Here is a 7,416-nt window from a genome sequence, read left to right on the forward strand (position 1 = left end):
GGGAGCCTTGGCCTATGACGGGTCCTATCCCAGGCAAGCAGTTTGAAACTTGATAGGTAGCAGGACCAGGTGGCTGGCTGCAGGGATGGGGGACAGTGCCACAGGTGTTGGGAGATGTCCTGTGGCGAGGTGTGATGTAGGACCAGGTGCAATGCTGATACGTGGCCAGGAAGACTGCAGGGGTCGGGAGGGCCCATGGCAGACAGGAGTCTTGTACACTAGGGACCACTGTTTGCACTTGCCTAGATCCTGAGAGTAGGGCAGGGAGGACAGGGCAGGAATGAGCGGCCACCCTGCCCTGCCCCTAGGAAGCATCTAGATTAGAACTGACAGGTGGGTGAGCCACCCAGGGCATGGCATGAATGGGGGCAGGGCCTAAGCTACAAGGAACTAGGAACCCCATTATCAGAACTGAACACAAGTTGGGATTTGTGGTCACCTAGAGATGACAGTCCTGGGAGCTGGAAGCCAGAGGCCCCATGATCACAGGGAACCTGTAGATGGAATTGAAGAGGCCCCAGCATATTGGGGAGGGAGACAGCAGGTCACTCTAAGAACAATCAGGAAAAAACTGAATGGCAGGGGAGAGGGGAAGGCAGGGAACTGGCGGGAGGAAGTGGCCTAGAGAGCAGCTCCACTGACAAAGAGGCTCCAAACGGCACTAATGGTTGTTGTCAGGGCACTAGAGACGAGCGGCCTGAGCCTGCTCCCAGGAGATGTGGGCTCGGGAGTCAGGAGAGAGATGGTGGGTCCACTGGCCCTCTGTCACCCCTCACAGTCTACACAATGCCTGGGGCTATTTGTTTATGGGTATTGATCCCCATCCAAGAGCAAACGAAAACACCAAGCCTCATTGAAGGGCCACCATGTACAGCTGAGCAAGTTGTGGACCCCAAGAATAAAAAGTATCATTCACATTGTGGTGACCATCAGTGCGCATATTTGTCATGACAATTTTTCAGTAGATGTTGGTCAAGGGTCCTGGGGAAGGGGTGCCTTTTGCTAATTTGCACAAAGGCTCAGTATGGGTAAGTGGAGGTGACTCAGAGGTGGAGCAATGTACCCAGAGTCACCAAATCAAGGAGGAGTGGAGGCAAGACTGAACCCAGATGTCCTAACAGAAGGCCATCCTCCACAGGCCCCTCAGGAGCCAGCTCTGCCCATCTCTCTCCAAAACCTACCCTCGCCCTCTGGGACCAGTATGGCCACCCCGGCACAGCTCGGCTTACAGGGGTTCTTCTCTCTCTCTCCAGGGTCCACGCCTAGGCCAAGCCCCTTTCTCCTTTGAGAAACTCTCCCACTGCTCCAGCCCCTGAAGATCTCCTTTCCCTGACCACTTCTGCACAGACTCTTGGTATCCACTAATTTGACCCTTGCCCACATTCTGAATTGTGGAGGCGGAAAAAGCCCAAGCTTGAGAGACAGACAGACCTGGTTCTGCCATTTGGGCAAGCTATTCGGCATCTCTGAGCCTCAGTTTTCTCAGCTATAAAATAGAAGTAAAAACCCCTATCTCAAAGGGTTGGTTTTATATGAGGTGACAAAAAGTCAAGTGGCACACAGTAGCAACATAATAAGGAACAGTTCACTGGGCTGTGGATTCCTTCAGGGCACAAGGTGGTGTTCAGATATGGTGTGAGGAACAGAAGGTGTGAATGTGACTCATACAGGGAGGCTTCAGGGCCTCCAGTGGACAAGGCCATCATCCAATCCCAGACTTAACCTCAGGCCGAGCCTGGAGGCCTCAGAGAACCAAGAGAAGCAGCTCCTGGGACTCCCCAGCCTCCTTCAGAGCCTTGTCGCTACCTGGGAACAGGACAAAGGTAGGCAGTTCCTGAGCTGATGGGTGCAGCAGGCACGGAGAGGTTGCTGAGAGCAGCTGGGAAAGCGATGAGCCCTGGCTGTGGATGGGGCAGAATGCTCCGTTACTGCTCCCAGGGGTGGCTGTGACAGAATCCCAGAGGCCCCAGCCCCAGAGGCTGTGGGCGTTCAGCCCCACACCCCCTGCCTCATCTCTTATTCTTGCTCCCATGCTCCAGGAAGATGAGACCCTTGATCCTGTGCTGAGTAACGTGTTCCAGTTTCCCTGAGGCTGCTGCTGCTCCTCCCTGTCTCATGCTGATTGTCACGTCTTCTCCTCACCCTTCTTCCTCTCTGTCCTGCCCACTCCAGATCCTTCTGCATTCAGAAAGAAACGTGCGTGTGGTAAGAGCTTATTAGCAGCTGGGGCTCACACAGCCGCTCAGCACGGCTGTAGCCACAAACCCAGGACTCACACAGGAAGTGCTGGCACAGGCCCTGCTGCTGCCTTTGCTGCTCCAGACCTCGGCTCCAAGCCAGGATGCACATAGACACCCCCTGGGTCCCTGAACAGAAGCTGGAGCCACCTTCCTGGCCTTGACACCATCACAGACTTCAGTTTCACAGAGTCGCAGAGCCGAAGCTGTCTTGTTAGACTCCTGTTCCCTGCCTATCACCTCCAGGCAGAGACTGCCTCTGCAGCCTCTAGGGCAGGAGTCTACCCTGCTTCTGCTCCTGCAGCTCCAGGGATGGGCACTCTCCCCCTGGATGCTGCCTGGTCCTCCTCTGGACTGAAACGTCTTCCTTCTAAGACAGCAGCCAGATAGAAGCAGTCCACAAAACTGGGTTTGACCACCTACTAAAAGTGTGGCCTTGGAGAAAATATTTATTTATCTTCTCTGAGAGCCAGCTTCCAGCTCTATAAAATGGGACAACAGTGCTGGAGTGCTGCACAGACCTGTAGGACCTGCAAAGTGTCTGGTGACTGGAAGGCAGTATGAGTTATTACCCTTCCCTCTGTCCCTCCCTGAGGAAATCTGAAATCTGCCTCCTTGACTGCCACCCTGCAGCTGGTTCTCTGATACCACACAGAACATGTCCCGCAAAAAGGCAAGAAATATTGGGGTCAAAGGACCAGGATGTGGGAGTATATAATCAAGAGCTGGCCCTTCTACCCACTAGCTGCATGGCTGTGGGCCAATTGATCAGGACCTCAAGCCTCAGCTTCCTCTGTTCATGGGGATGACATCACCTCTACCTCACGGGAGGCCTGCCAGCCCTGAATAAGATTATAGATGTAAGCTGTAAGTCACCAAATCCATGATCATTCCTTTAATTATCATTTTGCATCTGACAGACCTTTAATTATGTGAAGGCAGTGATCAAGTCTTCCCCTAACCCCCATTCTATACCCAATTCTTCCGGCTGCTGAGGACAGCCAGTAGATCATCCGCCTTCAGCCCAGGCTCGGGGGTGCCATGGTCAGTAGATGCAGAGGTCAGGTCTGGCTCTCCAGGCAGCAGTCTTAGGAGCCAGTGTGGATAGAGGAAGAAGACCCTGGCATAGCAGCTGCCCCACCTTGCCTCACAGCCCCCCATCACTGCCTATGGGGGATAGAGCTCTATGTGAGCTATTCATAGAGCTGGGGGGTACTCCTAAGAGCCCTCTATTTGCCCATCTCATCTCATCTTCTTCAAGCTCTACAAAGTAGGCAGGAAAGTCGGAGAAAACCAGGACTCAGAGAGGGGAAATGACTTGCCCAAGGTCACGACAGACAAACATAATGGTGGGGCCAGAATTCACACTTAGGTCTGGGTGCCTCCAGTCTCCAACTGTCCCAAAGCGACAAGAAGCAAGATGTGTAATTACCCTTGTCTGACTGAGGAAACAGGCTCAGGAAGCAGGTCTTTGCCCAAGGTCGTGCTATAAATCACAGGCAGTGCCAGGGAGGGATCCCTAGAATTTCAGTTAGAGAAGATTTCAGAGATCATCTCGCCTTGTCCTCTAAAGGTCTAGTTAAAAAACAGAGAAACTGAGACCAAAGAAGGTGAATGGCCTGGAAGCATGGACACAGGACTTGAACATGATAAATTGGTACAGAAATGATAGAGAATCCAACAGATGGTGACATCTAGACACCTATTTGGTAAAAAATACGATTACACCTCTACCTCACACCCCATACCAAACTAAATTCCAGTGTTTCCCCTCCTTGTCCTTGACACTACTCTCTACACATTTGTGCTGACCCTGGGATATAAACGAGGCCCAGACTCCACTCTGCACAGATGACTGACCAGCCAATGTGCAACTCGATTCCTAGGAATGAGCGGGGCAAATGGGGAAAGCATGGGCTGCTTAGGAGCACATTGCCAGTTATGGGAAGAGTGAAGGTCTGGAGGGCTTCCAGGAAGAGGAGACACCTGCAGCAAAGCTGGAAGAAATGGGCTTGCTGGGATGACAAGGTTAGGGAACCTTGATTTAGGCAGAGGGAGGGAGTGAAAAGTGCAAAAGTGCAGAGCCAGGCAGGCAGGCTTTGTTTGGGGAACTGGCTTCTTTCCTTATGGGTTTATAAAAGCTTTCTCTGTGTAAGAGTGTTAATTTCCATGTATATTGTATATTTTTTATTGTATCATTTGACTTTAATTTTGTTTATCATGCATTTTGTATAAATTTTTATGCAGTCAAATCTATCTCTTTTCCTTTATAGGTTTTGCCTTTGGTATCTATCACGTTTATGGGAGGTGGCCCGAGATTGTATATCTAACTCATATTTTATACTCATAATTCCCAGCTTCATTGTTTACATTTAAATCTGTAACCCATCTATTTATATCAGTCTATCTATAGCTTCATATGGATGTCTACATGTATGGAGAGAGGTTTGAAAGACATCGCTAAAGCATTAAGATGAGAATTTCTTTTACTTTACATCTTTCCACGTTGTTTGAAATTTCTCAACAAATGTGTGCTTCCTAAATAGAAAAAAAAAACTTTAAAAATAGAACAAAATACATTTTAATCTATCTGGGATTTATTTTGGTTTGAGGTAAGAGGCAGGGATCTAATTTTACTTTTGCCAAATGGATCCTTTGGCTGTCCCTATGCCATTTATGAGATTTGCAATAACTCCCACGTTCATTTAGCACACAGCACATCCTCAGAGTGTGTGGACTGTTTCTAGGTTGTCTAGTCTGCCACGAAGCAGCCTTCTCCCTCTGTGCTGGCTCTGCCTGGCACAGCTCCTTCCACATGGCTGAGCTGTGGCCCCTGAGCCACCCCTGTGGTCCTGGCTCTGCTTTGAGGTTCGAGTCAGCTGTATCCTCAGCACCACACAGCCCTGCAGAGACTAGAAAGATAGATTGAAGGGTGTCTTCCTACCCAGTCTGCTCACCTGCAGGCCAGATCTTGGGCACCCAGTTCTTACAATCACCAGCCTGTTTCACCCTCTCTAAGTTCCAAATGTGTGTGTGTTGGGGGGGATGCAGCGGGGGGCGGGGGAACTGATACACAGAAAAAGCCTAGGAAATGTCAGCTGGGAAGGGTGTGGGGAGCTCCTGGAAGAGAGAGATGGGCAGGCCCTGGCAGGATTACTTTGGGCCTGACACAGGAGATTTGGGGGAGGGGTGGCACGAGGAGTTTGAGATGTATGACAGCATTAGGGCTGAGCAGGCAAAGGGATTAGAATCCCCACCCCCAGCCAGCTCCTGACAGCCTAAGAGGATGGATTTATTTTTCTGGGCTCCAGAGAGCAGGGCAATTAGGCCTCTGTCTGCCCTTCTTCTGCTGGGGGGCACTCAGAGCCGCTCATTAGGCAGGAGAATGGAACCAGGCCCAGCTTGGAGCACCCCATCTCTCCCGCCCATCCTGTGGGTTGCATTGACCCATGGGGAGATCTGAGCAGAATAGCTGGGGGCCCTTAGTTAGGAGAGATTATCCCAGAGCCCCTCAGAGGACACTGCCAAGGCCATAGGGCAGTGGGTAGATGCACCCCCTGCTGATCCACCATCATCATCCTGCCCCATCCACACTCCCTAAGTAGCCACTCAAGGTAGTCACGAGTGTCATGAACACAGAGGCTTAGCCACTTCCCCTGGAGCATGGCACGGCCATGCCAGAAACCCTGAGCAACAGTCAGAGAGAAGCTAGGCGGGGTGTGGGGGTTCCTGAAAGCCAGAAATGGCATGGCTTTATTGCAGAGATAAATCGTCAGCTCCCTGCGCTGCAACAAACCAGGGCTCTGCCAGCCTCTTTTCCCTCTCATGGATGCAATAATATCATCTCTCATTTTCTTATCCTCTTAGCAACTCTGTAATGTTTAAAGGATAAAATGGGGTCTTAGCAACTCTGTAACATTTAAAGGATAAAATGGGGCCTTATCTTCCCATTTTCAGAGATTGCCTCTCTGATCTGCTAGGTCCATTTTCTCCAGAGCACCAGAGAAGGGAACAGCCATCCCTTCCCAGTTTGTAGAGAGAACCGTTTTCCCCCAAGGTTGGAGCAATGGTTTCTTTGGTATAAGCACACTGGTATCCCTTATCTAATTGGGCCCTTGGGGCATGGATTTGTACCTCCATTTTTTTTTTTTTTTTTTTAAATTTATGCCTATAAAACCTGGTCGTCCTAGGTAGTCTCCCATCCAAGTACTAACCAGGCCCAACCCTGCTTAGCTTCCGAGATCAGACATCGGGCTTGTTCAGGTTGGAATGGCCATAGACCATGGACTGTGTGGCTCCACTGGGGCACAAACCCAATGGACTCAAAACAGTGTCTAGCGGGAGACACAGAAAGTCACAATCCACATGGGCAGCCCAGGCCCAAGGTGCTGCGGGAGCCCAGGTTGGGAAGGAAGAAGGGAAGGAGGCCCAACTTTTTTTGTTTGATGTGGGGGAACTTCTTAGAGGAACAGACATTTGCAATGAGCCTTGAGAGGCAGAAACAAGACAGGAAGAGAATTTCAGGCAGAGAGGACGGCCCGAGCAAAGACACAGTGCTGTGAAAGGGTAAGGTGGTCCTGTAATGGCTTCAGTGGCATGTGTGGAGGGAGGCGCACAGAGAAGGACTGCTGATGGATTTCCTCACAGCAGGTGTCTTCCTGCTCCCATCATAGGAAGCAGGCAACTGGAGGCGGGGAGATTTATTTTGTCCGTGTTCCACCCACATCCACTGCACTATTCCTGGAATCTACTGAGACTAGTCTGCCCGTCTCACTCACTCCTGGGCATAGTATGGTTGCCAGCTCCAGCTGGAGATCACGAGATGATGGGAGGCATCATCAGAGCCTCTCAGTCTCTTCCGCAGCCATTCTGTTGATCGAATCTTCTAGGGGTCTGTAGAATCTCTCTCTTTGCTACCTCCCTGCATCTCCTTTCCCCCCTTGAGGCCCCAGCCTTTCTCACTGGTTCTCTGCCCTCCCCATCTCCACAAAGGCCCTCAGCATGCATTCTCTGTGATTTGACCAGAGTGGTCCTTGTCCAGCCCAAGTCTGACTGGGCTCCACTGCCCAGGATGGAGTGCAGGCTCCTCATACAGCTCCAGACAACATCCTCCTTCCTCACACCGAAGCCACACTGGAGCCAAACTGTTTTCAGTTCCCAAACACAAAACACTCTGTAC

General features: G+C 51.0%; 1 protein-coding gene across 11 annotated transcripts in view; it reads right to left on the reverse strand.

Annotated features, from left to right (window-relative positions):
* The window catches only part of GDPD5 (glycerophosphodiester phosphodiesterase domain containing 5), an 86,126-nt gene that overhangs the window by 28,232 nt on the left and 50,478 nt on the right, over positions 1-7,416 (reverse strand). The gene's annotated exons all lie outside the window — the stretch shown is intronic.

The sequence above is a fragment of the Pteropus alecto genome, unplaced genomic scaffold (genome assembly GCF_000325575.1).
Source record: "Pteropus alecto unplaced genomic scaffold, ASM32557v1 scaffold7, whole genome shotgun sequence".
Lineage (NCBI taxonomy): Eukaryota > Metazoa > Chordata > Mammalia > Chiroptera > Pteropodidae > Pteropus > Pteropus alecto.